The sequence below is a fragment of the Copadichromis virginalis genome, linkage group LG23 (genome assembly GCF_057382275.1).
Source record: "Copadichromis virginalis isolate Kocher_CV1m ecotype Utaka linkage group LG23, C_Virginalis_male_GT1.1, whole genome shotgun sequence".
Classification (NCBI taxonomy): domain Eukaryota; kingdom Metazoa; phylum Chordata; class Actinopteri; order Cichliformes; family Cichlidae; genus Copadichromis; species Copadichromis virginalis.
The window spans coordinates 47,681,788-47,695,704 of record NC_140639.1 but is presented as its reverse complement, the minus strand read 5'-3'; positions in this window follow the sequence as shown (position 1 = coordinate 47,695,704).

Here is a 13,917-nt window from a genome sequence, read left to right as displayed (position 1 = left end):
GGGTCTGGACTGGATTGTCAGTTCCTCAGTCCACATTATGAGGAAGCCAAGTGCAGTCTGAGGAGATGTGAGAAACACAGAAATTAGTCAAATGCAAATCTTAGCACTTGGATTTTTAATCAGATTCTCTTTTTTGTGGCAGAATTACACACACAGCAAATATAAAAGCTTCATTTTTAGAGGTCAGAGCCATGCATGTAACTGTCATTTAAAAAGAAAAAGGTCGTCACTGAGATGTGAGACATTTCAAAAGAGAAAACAATCTGAAAGAAAAATGCAGTAACAATTTATTAAATTAAGAGCCAACAAACTGGCTGAAGTGGTGCATAACCGGACAATCCTTTTTTAACACTAGACCAGGTGTAGTCTGGTCTGTTGTCCACAAGGTGGCACTGTTTGACTTCAATTCCTTAAATGCACCATTTTCTTCTCTAAGTTGTAAAGGACTTGGTAAGAACAATAAGCAAGGCAAATGTAACTCTGGAAAGAACCACATGATGTAAAAGTGATTACATTCTTTGGATGTCAGCACCATAGTCTATGAATAAACTTAAACATTATAATGTTTCACTTAAAATTGTACTTATAAAATGAGTCTAGCTGCTGTACTTTATTTTCTTACACCTGAAATTAGGATGATGTTTTAGATTGTTGGGTTTCCCCTGCTTACTTTGGCATTTCCTGCTATCTAAAGTTGAAGTGCGAGGTCGTGGGATCTGAAACGCCTTCCTCTTTGGTGAGTGTTACATAAACAATGGATATTAGTGATAATTATAAGTGATACTCTCAGCCCAGTAAAGGGAAATGTGTCAGCTATCATGATTGTGGCTCAAGAGTTGGCAGTTCGTCTTGTAATTGGAAGGTTGCCAGATTGAGCCCCGCCTCCGACAGTCTCGGTCGTTGTGTCCTTGGGCAAGACACTTCACCCGTTGCCTACTGGTGGTGGTCAGAGGGCCCGGTGGCACCAATGTCCGGCAGCCTCGCCTCTGTCAGTGCGCCCCAGGGTGGCTGTGGTTACAATGTAGCTGCCATCACCAGTGTGTGTGAATGGGTGGATGACTGAATGTAGTGTAAAGCTCTTTGGGGTCCTTAGGGACTAAGTAAAGCGCTGTACAAATACAGATACATATTAGATGATCAAACTCAGCATCTTACTCCATATGACATGGTCTACATTTTCTCATGCTTAGGGAAATTGCACATAATTTAAAAATTATTAAGTCAATCCAAAGAGATTCTTTCAAACTCACTTTTTCACAAATGAATGCAGGGCTGGGTGCTTGATCTTACACATCTGTGGCAATGGAGCTGAAAACAACTCAGTTCAGCTATCAAGAGATGCGTACCAGTATGCATCTGTTGTTCATATAGTGTGTAATCTATGGTTTCTTAATGATTCATTAGTCAGAGCATATGCATTCATCATGTTAAAAATGAAGCTGATTATTAGGCTGAGTTCACTCTACAGTACAAAAATAGTTGTCACTTTTTTTTCAGTCACATACTTGCTCAATCATGTTTTGATATTTTAATCCCTTGAACATGTTTTTATTCCCATAAACTGGAATAACCCTTGTACAGATCAGTCAGGGTCTTTCCTGTTCTATGAAAGCACTTGAAGCACTTAAGAGGAATTAAAAATTTTCCCTCTTCACATTATTGTGTAAACAACATGTCACGAGAAACATTTCATAAATTTTTTTTATTGGACAACAAGCCTCCAGAGAAAGATGGGAACTTGTAATCACATGAAAGCCAAACCAATCTGGCCTTCGTGTTGGATCCTGGTAGATTTTCACATGCTACACAATAATGTGAAGAGAGAGAGTGAGTTCATGCTCATTCAAACCAGATTTTTAACATTTCCAGGAAATATATTTATAAACCCACATAGTAGGTCTGGCCCAGATCTGGTATCAAGCCGGCACTGCTGGCTGACTTCTGGCATGATAAGATGTATGTCATCCAGATTTGGGCCTGGCATAGATGGCACTGTTTATGTGATGGCATGCCATATCTGGCCCAATTGTGGTTTGGTTTATGTGGCCCAGTCTCATAGAAAACAGGTCTAGCCTGGATCTGGCATCAAGCTGGCACTTCTGATTAACTGGTGTCATGGCAGAGTGTATGTCAACCAGATGTGGGCCAGGTCTGGCAATGATGGCACTGTTTATGTTCCTATTTTCCTATTTTAGTTAGAAGACCCAAATGCCATGTTGCAACACTATACTGCTATGGTAGCCAACGTTTCAAATGCAGGTTTGACAGGTTTGTGAGTGCACACTTTATCCAAAACCTAGTGACGGTTCACTCGTCGTTTCCAGTGGGTGGCTGTAGCTCAGGAGAAAGAGCAGATCACCTACTGATCGGAAGGTTAGTGGTTTGATCCCTGGTTCTTCCAGGCTGCATGGCAAGAGTGCGAATATGTGTGTGAGGAAGCATGCAGTTTAGAGGAAGTGTGTGATTGGGTAAATATGGCGTGTCGTATAGAGCACTTTGAGTAATCTAGGAGAGTAGCAAAGCATTATATAAGAATCAGTCCATTCACTGTCTGAACAGAGTTTCGTCATGTTACTTTTGCACTATTATATTCCGGCACATGTCGTTATTACATGGCTTGATTAAGGTACACATTAGGCTGACATCTGGGGCCAGAGCTGAAACTGTTCTGGGCCAGCAGTGTGTCTGCAACTGGCCTTGTGCTGGCCCATGTGTGGGCCACATCTGGCAAACCAGATCGGGGCCACCAATGGGCCGTCATTCTCTGCGGTATGTGGGCCATGTTAAGCACATTGTGTGGGCCAGATCCGGGCCATACCAATTTTGCTATGTGGGAATACACATTAGAAGATAATTTCTTTCGAAATGCAAAAACAAATTAATTATTAAGGTACACCATCCAGTTGTCTGAAAACCTGTGAAGTTTTAATGTTAGGTTCATTCAGCCGTTTTATGGAACGTTTGCACATTTGGATCACTCAAAAAGATAAAAAAAAAAAAGACAGAGAATCTTTAAAATCTGTAAATTTCATTAAAAGTATTGCATTTTCTCTGAGCTGTGATCTTACATTTTCTAATACAATGTATTGATGTCACTACTCCCTCCATTTGCTGATGGGTACTCCTCCTGTTCCTCATCAAAATCTGTCTTCAGTAGTCTGTGGTATTCTTGGACTAGCTCATCTCGGAGGACCATCTTTCTGATGTTTTTGTGGATGATTGTCTTCATTCTGGAGACTTGTTGTTGGATGTCTGTCTTTGTGATGTTGTCTGGTTCTTGTTCTGATAGGTTGCTGTGGACTTGTTCTTAGGTCCACCAGCCAAGTGGGACTGGTGTCATGTGATGCGTCTTTCTCCCAAATGCTCTTCCACTATTGCTCAGTCTCAGCTCTGGGTGGGCCTGTCTTATAGCTGTTGCGCTCTTGCAGCTGAAAGCAAACCCTCGATGGGCCTTCGGGGAAGAGGCCATTTAATCTCTTGGCCTTTGCTACTCTGGTGTATTTTTTCAGTTCAGTGGCCAGAGCCGTCAACCACTGTTTAGCAGTTTCTAGACCCTCAGTAACAGACATCTTTTTTGTGTCTGTTATTCATCTAGGACCCCTCTCTCATGACACACGTTCTGTATGTTAGTTAACTGATTAACATCAGTCCAAAACTTCCCTAACTTTGTCTTCCAGCCTTCTTCTCAATCTATCCCTTTCTCTACATTTATTCTTGATTTCATACCTAAGAGCTTCTAATGATTAGTGTGGCAGCAAATGCAGAATCCAATAGCTCATATATGAGCTTACTTGTTTAGTGGTAGTGAGGATGATCTGTGGTGCTGTTCTCTTTAAACTTCAAGCATCTCCTCAGATGGTCCTTTGTGAGTGAGCTGGGGGACTTGGGACTAGCATAGTAGCGTTGCAGGAATTCTACTGTATGATCTCAGTCCTTGTACATGTATGTCTCATTCCAGTAGCCCAATACCTTGTCAAACTGGGCATTCTCTAAACCTTTATGGCTTTTACTTTTCAAATCTAAAACTCTAAATTCATCAGGTGGACTTGCTTTTAGGTAGTGGCATTCCATCAGGAGATATCTTACAGGTAATAAGAATGTGAAAAAATGTAAAAATTATGAGTTGCACTAAAACACTGGCTGGGACTCACAAAGACAGAAAGATATCAGATGATAGCTTATGGCTTTACAGATTACCTGAATGATAATTTGGTCTCACTTAATGCAAAGGTTAAACCATATAGTGCTAATTAAAACTATAGTTAAAGAGCTTGAATTGACATTTGAATGTTACTGTAAATGCTAAGAATGTCACGGGCTGCGATGGCAGACTGTGGAGTTGCAGTGAAAGTAGGGCCCAAACCCGAGACTCTTACTGAAGGACAGTGGATTTATTGATAGGGGGTGGAAAACACACAACTATATACAAAATCCCGGCACTGTGTTCCCGTGGCGATTCTCCCTGAATCCCACACAGTGCAGATGTTCGTGAAAGGTGGAACAGTGGCGACTCCAAAAACTCCCACACCGTGACTTCCAAAACACACTCCGCTCCAGATTCCTAGTAACACAAATACATTCAGGTTAGCAGGGAATCTATGTTCTCAAAAGTTTATACCAAGTCCACGGCTGTACTGACGAGTTCTGACTCAAGGATCTAGCGTTGGCCTCAGCTCAGCTACAGTCTTAAATGCCGCTCCCTTGACGAGCGTAATCTGCTGCAGCTGGCAGAGGACGACGAGCGGCAGGTGTGGCTGTCTCTAGAGCATAAACACTTCCGGGTTCGCAGTCTCCTCAGCACACCAAAACCTCCGGAAGCTCACACGGAGAAACATGGAGAAAAAGGAGAGAAAACCAAAACACCACACGGAAAATATAAACATAAACATACACTAAAATACATGAGCCCTGGGTCCCTAGACCCAGGCCATGACAAAGAATGCATTGACTGCGTTACAGTTAACTCTGTTCCTTTTTGTTGTCATGCATTGCTGATTAACATAAAAGGCTTAATATTTCACTTGAAGTCTGTGGTTACATTCAGCTGTTTCTTTTTTTTTTGACCTGAACTTCACACATCAGTGGTTATGAAAATATGTCAGCTGACAGGTGGTGACGTTCATTGTGGGAGCTTTATGTCAGCCTCCACAGATGTGTTTTTTCCCCTCTTATCTGGCTTTGAACAGCAATAGTGTTATCCAGAATATTACATAAAAGTTAAACAACTTTGTCTTTAAATGTCTATGAAGGCTACCTGCTACATCACCTTTTGCCTTTAAGCCAGGTTTGCCTTGTGGCAGAGGTGTTTCAACCTTCAGTGAGCTCAGTGGGCAAAAGGTAACAATACCTCACCGTGGAAAACTTTTCTTCGCAGAAAGATTCGACCTCAAGTGCAAGGTATACACATAAATGGCATATAAACGGACAGGAAAATTAAACTTTTAAATAGTGAGAGCCATGATTTAATGGAAAAAATAGAAACTGCTAAGAAAAAAGTTTTTTCTGACCTTTATTATTATGTTACATGTGATATTCAGCTGGCTGCAGTTCTCAAACTGATAAGTTTCATTTGTGCATAAAGGTGAACACAATGAACCACACAAAGGAAGAAAAACCAGCTCCAACTATAGCATAGAACATTTTAGATGGAGTAACCCTGTCCAACCAACAACAGACTGTGACCGTAAAGAACAGTGATCACAAATTCAACACGAGCAGCAACATAACTCTGAAAGTATCTCCTGATTGGAGTGGACACAGCGATTGTGTGCTGAACTTTTGAACGATGGGAGAGAGGAAGGAGATGATGCGTTTACCAGATGAGAAGGAGAAGAAAGGAGGAGGAAGAAGAGAGAGGTATGCATGAGTCATTTTATGGTATTGTGTTTATGTGTGACACTGCATCCTAGCATGTCAAACTGTTTCTGGTAAGTGAACATGCACAGATAGTTCCTCCTGCTCATGAAGTTTGCAGCTGAAATTCCAGGAGACTGTTTCCAAATTATGTTTACCGACAGAAAGTTAAAGAGTAAAATAATGGGACAGAGTTTCGAATGACAGCCAGCCGATGGTTCTTTAGTCACTGATACAAATAGGAAGTTCCTCTGGGTATCCGGTTCTATAGCGAGGTGTCAGCTTCCTTGAAAGTTCCTAGCAGTGCATGAGGTTCAAATGCTCACTGACTCAAAGTGATGTCATTCATTCACCACAGTCTTACCAAAGGGTTACTTAGGTATAAGCTATAAATTGATATCCAATTTAACCCACAAAAGCACACTGCTGTCTTTTCGTTGTGTTAATGACTTTCTTTTTCTGATTTTCCTTTCCCCCACCCCCGACAAAACCCACTGCACAGTGCAGCACATAAAGTTTTATGACTACTGCATTTTAATTTTGTGTTCATCTTCCACAAAACAACCAGAGTCATTGAGCAGTCTTCAAAACACAGTCCAAGAAAAGTAACATCTTTTCAAAGTTTATATTGTTTACCCAATTGTACATATTTTTTTAACAAATGTCCTTCTGCACAGGTCCGGAGACATTGAGCCGTACAGCAACTTCATAAAGAAAGAAATTTAACTTTATTTAACTGAACGAAATAAAAAGACTCTGAACTGAATATTAATAATACAAATATGTTAACAGAAAAAAACTTTTCAGACGGATATTGTAGGACTGCAATAGTGTCATCACCCTTTTTATAACCTTGAGAAGATTAGTTTGGCATATTGTCCACAAGGTGGCGTTATTTCTCGGGATTCTTTTTACATGCACTATTATCAGTCTAGAAGTAATGTGTGTGACAAACATAGCGCTGATCAGAATCAGCTGATTTAAAATTCGTTAATATGTTTTAAGTAAACTCATGCAGTCTATAAATCAGCTGAAATAGTTGAAAAAATATATTTTTTTGATCATCATTCATTTATCATTTTGTAGTTTTGATGTGAATATTTTCTCATAAACTGCAGTGATCATGTGTGTTTGCATTGTTTCCAATACAGAAGCAATAACTGTGAGTTCAGATTCTACATGTAAGTAAAATAAAACAGTCAACAATAATTCGCCAATTTCACTTCCCTTTTCTTTATGCACTGCAAGTCTTTCGTGTTATTTTGTTGTTATCGCATAAGTGCCAGTAAAAACAGAGAAACTGAGCTGAGTCATTTCTGGATAAGCGTCACAGACTGGTACACAGTTCAACAGTGTCAGCAGCTTTCTTTCTTTAAATCAACATAAGTATATTTTTACTCTGAGTTTGATGCTCAGTTATTTAAAGCGGTGCTTTTCCGTCATGTTCTGCAGAGCTAGTGCATGCTGTGCAAAGATCAGGCTTTCAGTCACTCAAGTAAATCATTCAGGAAGCTAAGATGTCTTTACAGAAACATGAGTGGCAGCAAATAGAACAGAGATGGATATGTGTAATGACCATATTTGTCTTGGCTCAGTCGTGAAGGTTTTCCTCAAGCAGGAAGTTGTTTTTTTATTCCCTCAGGATGTTAATTCATCAGTCTGGAAAAACCTGACCCGGCACAGCCATGAACAATGTTCCTCTAATTTTTCATGTGTCTGAGCAAACACACAAACTCCCTGAGCGTCACTTGGACCACTGTGAGCAACAGCAGACGTGTGCACTGTGGTCACGCCAGCATCGAATCCATCCAAGTTACATGGTTTATTAAAATAATCAAATTACAGCATTTACATTTATGTTGAACTACTTTTACTTAAGTGCTTTAGCCCACTTACAATGAAAATTTAAAAAATCTTGTTCATGACCTGTGTAGTATGTTAACACTATTGGAAGTAAAAATTACTTGAACTCCAATTTTGAAAACACAACTTTTTTTTTTTTTTTTCATAAAAAAAATTAAGACGGACTTTTGCGAGATCTCGCAAAAGTCCGTCTTAATTTTTTTTTCTCTCCCATGTCCCCTGCAGGGCTCCGTAACTATGAGATGAAGGAGAACAACAGCCTGATACCTGCAGGCCTGACAGCAGCAGATGTATCACTGCTGTAACACCTGTAACATTCAGCAGTCGCCTCATTGTTCTGACACACACAACAAAATTATTGACTACACTACACACTAACTACACAAGATTTGCGCTAAACGTCGCAAATCTCTCCTAAAACTTCCCCCTTCCTAAACAACTAAATTCCATGTTGCCATATAATTTTTTGATTGGTCCACATGATGCATTTTTCCACCAATAGGAAAGGCTGCGAGGGTTGGGAGAGCGTTTTCCTTATAAAACGCTGTTTTTACCATTTCTTCCTGCAGTAAATGTAAACAACAATAGGAAAAACAAAAACAAACATTGCATATATGTATATATATTTTTTTTATCATAACTCTGGTTTTACGTGGCCGATCAACACAATTTAAAAACTGGTATAAAGTCCACACTGTTCCCGTCAATTGTTCCGTCTGTCCTGCTCACATCTCCAGTGGTTGTACACGTTGTCATTAACATGGCTTCACTCCACATCAGCCACGCCGCTTTGCTAGCTAAAACACCGGTGTCGGCACATAAGGACGCTGTCATAGCCTGTCAACCACGTTGATTAGCTGCGTATACGAATGTGAATCGCATCATTTGCTGGATTATGGGATAAGGTGGCATCGTTCTAATCCCATTTTAGGAGCAGCCAGTCACTCACTGACTATGGCAATGCAGATTTTCTGTGCGCAGAGACCGTGCCAGCAGTGCGCAATTGCACACGCGCGCAGCTTAGAGGGAACATTGGCCATGACCCCTTGAGTGCAGGGTCCTCTGCAGACGCTGATATGAGATACTTGTAACGGAGTAGCATCATTTAAAAAAGGAAAGGTCGCTTTTGATTTTTGAGACATTTGAAAATTGAAAACAGTTTATAAAGAATGTGATAATATTGAGATTTCCTTGATGTCCTCAGGATGTACTTGAAATCACTTGCCTGTGTGAATGCATGCATGGGTGTTACAGTGGTGGGTGTGGTTTCAGGAAGCCCCGTGTTACCTGTTCTCCATCTTCAGTCAGTGCTGCCCTTAAACCTAGCTCCCAACCACCACTCCTTGTTGTTGTTTTTCTATGCATGCAGAGACTTGTTGGAAAGCCTGCTAAATAGTTACCTTTATACACGCTTGACCCACCCTCACTCTGCTTGCTTTTGCTTTACTATTTACTCAGTCTGAAGCTTCCAGTACTGCAGCTCAGCCCTGGTAAAAGAGTTGTTCTCATGACTGTTTAGTACTCTACCCAAGTGCCACTCAGCCTGTGCACCTGCTTCGAGAAACACCTGAAAACACTGAAAACACTTTTCCCTGCAACAGTCATCTTGAGGTTTCATTTTGTTAAATGTGTTCCACTTTTCAACTTTCACCCACATTTGAGTCTTCAGGGTAACTTTGACACATCTGACCTTTTCAGACTCGGTCAGTGTGACGCTGAGGATCAGTTTATTGTTCAGGATCAGAAGAAGCGCTAGCCTGCTTTTTCAGTTATATGCATCTTGCATTAATATGTCAGAGGGGGTTAAAAATATTGTAAATTAGGGAAGTGGTCATAATTTGTCTTTTTTTTTATAATGTGGTAAGCTGTGTTTCTCCAAAGGAGGACCCAGCTAAAGTCAATCATGTGTGTTTGTGTTGCAGGATCATTTTAGCTGACGGGCAGGCAGACTTTGAAATAAAATGCTATTTTCCCCTCATATTGTTAGTAACAGGGGATGCAGCTGTTTGTGTGCATGTGTGATTTTTTTTTAATCGCCTTGTCTAGTCAAATATAGTTCCCTCTTCAGAAAAGGGCACATGCTAAAATTGAACTTCTCTCTCTTTTTTTGTTTTTACGTAGATCCTGTCACACGTTCTCACTGACAGTGCACAGATGTTCATGATGGCATTTCCTGTATATTACTCTGAGCTGGACTGATGCACCTAAATATAGGCTTGCTCTTGGTCAGACCCTCAGGCTGGGATTAGTTGTTTCCTGATGCACACTTTTCTTTACTGTTAAGTGAAACACATTTTTAAAAAATTGACTTTTTAGATATTTTACATGCATATGCAACTTGTGATAGATCAGTCATTTATAGCTGCACTTTTAAATGTGGCTTACTTAGAATTTTGATGAAAAGTGGAAGTAGATCAGACTTGTCTGCACAATAACAGTAATTTCTTTTCTTACACCTGAAGTGAGGAGGATGTTAGAAATCCTTTGTTTTTCCCCTTGTCTGGCTTTCCCCTGCTGCTTTGGTTTAATATTCCCTTTCTAACCAACATAGAGGAACTGTGAGGTCAGGAAGCTGAAAGCCCTTCCTTCTGTGCGGTGAGAGTTGCAAAAACAGAAGACATTAACAATCATTAAAAGTGATTGTCTCAGCATAATTAACGGAAACGTGTCAGCTATCCTGATTGGAGGAACAAACTCAGCATCTTACTGCACATGACAACCTCTACGTTCTCTCATGTTCATGCAAATTACCTGTAACTTTAAAATTACTCAGTTGTCAAAAGGTCATTTATCAAACCTGTGAGGCTGGAAAGGTCATTTAGTAAGAAGCTGGGCTTCTGCTTTCTACACAGATGAAAGTGAAAGTTAAAGGAAGCTTAAAGATGTCTACATAACCAAGAGAAACTGCTGCAACATGAAATGCGTCAGTAGATTTATCTCTACTGAAGGCTCATTGCAGTCATTATTTAACATAAACACTGGACGTCTTTACTGCTTCAAAGTGGGCGAAATCAAATAAAGCTGTTGCTTTGCAGCTGAGAGCCAGTGTGTGACTATCTGTAGCTGGTGTGACGAGATAAGTCAGAAAACCAGAGAAGTATCCTCTGCAAGTAAAATTCCTAAGTAATACTGCTTCTAATGATAATCACACAGTTCCTGCCTGTGCTCCCACTGCCGTATTGCAGAAGTTTGGTATCATAGGTTCTTCCCTGTTTTCCTCCTACAGTAAGTCCCTGATTTCAAAATCTCTGCACTCTATTCTGTCTCATAAATCAGAAGTATGAGTGCAATCTCATCTGTATAATTCTAATGACTCATAAAGCAGTCATGGAATAGTTTCCTGGAATCTTCAGAATGAAACTGATAATTTATCTCAAGCTCACTCTGCAGTACCAAGACATTTTTTAAATATGTTTGTTATCTGTATGAGGATCTTTTGTGGTTTCAATCCCTGCCGTACCTGGTATTCACCTATACTGGAGGAACCCCTGCCCTGTGAGTAGCAGCCAGGTTCTTTCCTGTCATGTGACAATGTTTAAGAAACTTTCCTCTATCCTCGGTTGTTTTGCAAACAAGATATCAGAAGGAGACGTTGATAGTTTGTTTTATGGGTAATGTGCCGGAGGCTCATTAGGAAGATGGAAACAATCTGAAGTGCGTTCCTGCCGATGTATCACTGAAAACTTCTGCAAAGATCAATGTACAAGAAAAATATAAGAGTCATTGTTTCAATTTGCAGTAAGAAGGAACTCTGTTTAACATTTCCTTAAGATAAAACCACATCACAATAGTTTCAGGATTACACAAGTGCATTGTACTCAGGGTGTGACTTACTGCACTGTGGTAAATTGGGTAATACCAGGTAACACCGAACGTCATAAAAGACCTCATAAAAGTGTTGAAGTGTCACGTGATTTCTAAAGAAATACAACCTTTGCAACACAAACATGTTTGGCATAATGCTGAGGCTGAAGTGGAGCTCATTAAGACTTAACACAAGGCTGGCGTGAAGCATCATTTGACAGAGTGATTTTGGTTCTGACATTTAAAGCTCTTCAAGAACAAGCACCAGCCTACATCATTGAACTTTTACAGCCCTATGTTCCTAGTAGGTCCCTGAGGTCTTGTGATCAGGGCCTACTTGTTATTCAGTATACAAGACTGAAAACCAGGGGTGATCGAGCTTTTGCCACTCTGGCCGCCAGACTGTGGAATTCTCTTCCTCAGAACTTAAGATCTGCAGACTAAGTGATTACTTTTAAAAAACAGCTAAAAACACATCTTTTTAAAATTGCATTTTTTTAACTTTTGACTGTTTTTGTTTTATGCCTTGTAAAGCACTTTGTGATCTTTTATCTAGAAATGTGCTATATAAATAAAATTTTACTTACTTACTTAGAGTGCAAAAACTGTTTTTGTTGATTATTTTCTGTTTAGCAAAAAGCCAGAAATAAAATATGCTCCTGTTTTATGCTTTTTCTTTTGTTCCACGGTACCTTACTTACCTACTGCCCCCTCATCTGGACAAACTTCCCCAGCACAGGTTTGGACGTCAATTGAAGGCATATTTGTCAAAAACCACACGAATACTTACCATCAGCCTTCAGTAACACATAACAACAAAACTACAAATGGTCTGGGGACTTCTGCTTTTGGGGTTTTCTTTTTTTCTTTTGACCATTTGAGATTACTGGAGATGTTGTAAACAGAGAAGAAAAAAGTGGTAAGCCGACAAATACATGACTACCTTACAGTAGTCTTGTAAGTGTGAGTCACTGCCTTTTTAAGTGACGTTAAAATAGCTGAGGCTTGATTCAGCAAGAATTCGGCGCTAAACAGCCATCCCACTAGAAACTCTTTTTTTTAACAATTATGTCTTTGCCAGTATGTTACTGACATCATTTCTGAGTGTGTCAGAGGAACTGGAATCCAAATGTGTGATGACGGCTTTATCTGTGGTACTCAAAACCTCAAGTACTGTTTTGCTTTCTTACACACACGACTTCATGTTGAGTTTGCTCTTTGGTTTCATATCTTAGTGAGGATATCTAACTGACACAATGCTTTCCCTAGCTGCTTACCCTAACCCTACTTGTGTTAATTTGTTTTATGTTAAGCACTTTGGCATGCCGTTGGTTTTTAAATGTGCTCTATAAATAAAGATTGTTGTTGTTGTTGTTGTTGTAAACATCAAAAATGAATGTCTAATCCAAACCCTTAGCCTAAACCTAACCACAACCGAATTGCCAACCTGTCAGTAAAACCACATTTTGAGTCTCGAAAATGCCTTCAAACTCACGGGGACAGGTGTTTTGTCCCCATAAGGGCTGGTGGTCCTCACAGGTACAGTAACATTCAAATCTTTGGTCCACACAAACATATATGAATAGGGATGGGTATCGTTTAGGTTTTATCCGATATCGGTGCCAAACCGGTACTTTTGAAACGGTGCCGGTGCTCAAACGGTGCTCAAACCGGTGCTTAAAGAATGGAGAACACAAAATTGGTCCATAAACCTCTCATGTTCAGCTGGTTTTTGTAAAAAGATAACAATGTTAGCCTTTTCTGCAGCTATGGGGCATATATGGTATCACTCTTGGCTGGAAGCAGTGCTTAAACAATGGAAAAAACACAAACTTTATCCAAAAACCTCTCATGTTTACCTGTTTTCCACTTTTTCTTTGGTCATTTTAGCCTTTTTGGCCAGGGTGAATGGTAATGGTAAATGGACTAGTTCTTATATAGCGCTTTTCCACTCTTCTGAGCACTCAAAGCGCTTTACACAACTTGTGCATTCACCCATTCGCACAAGCACAACTGACATTCACACTCCGATGAATGCATCGGAGAGCAATTTCGGGTTAGTATCTTTCCCAAGGATATTTGGCATGCAGACTAGGGGAAGCCGGGAATCGAACCACCAACCTTCCGATCAGTAGATGACCTGCTCTACCACCTGAGCTACAGCCACCCGAAGGGAGTATCTGCCATCAAACAAGAAGACAGCTGCATGTAGCTATGATGGTGTTTGCTAGTTCACCTTACTGCATTAATGTAATAATAACGTGGTTAGCCTACTCAACGTAAATTACACACGAGCAACATTTAGCTACTCACGCAGAGAAGAACGGCTGCTGCTGCCGTCATCATCCGTCATCATTTCTGCTACACTGGCAGGGCTAGGGGCCAGGACTCTCCTTT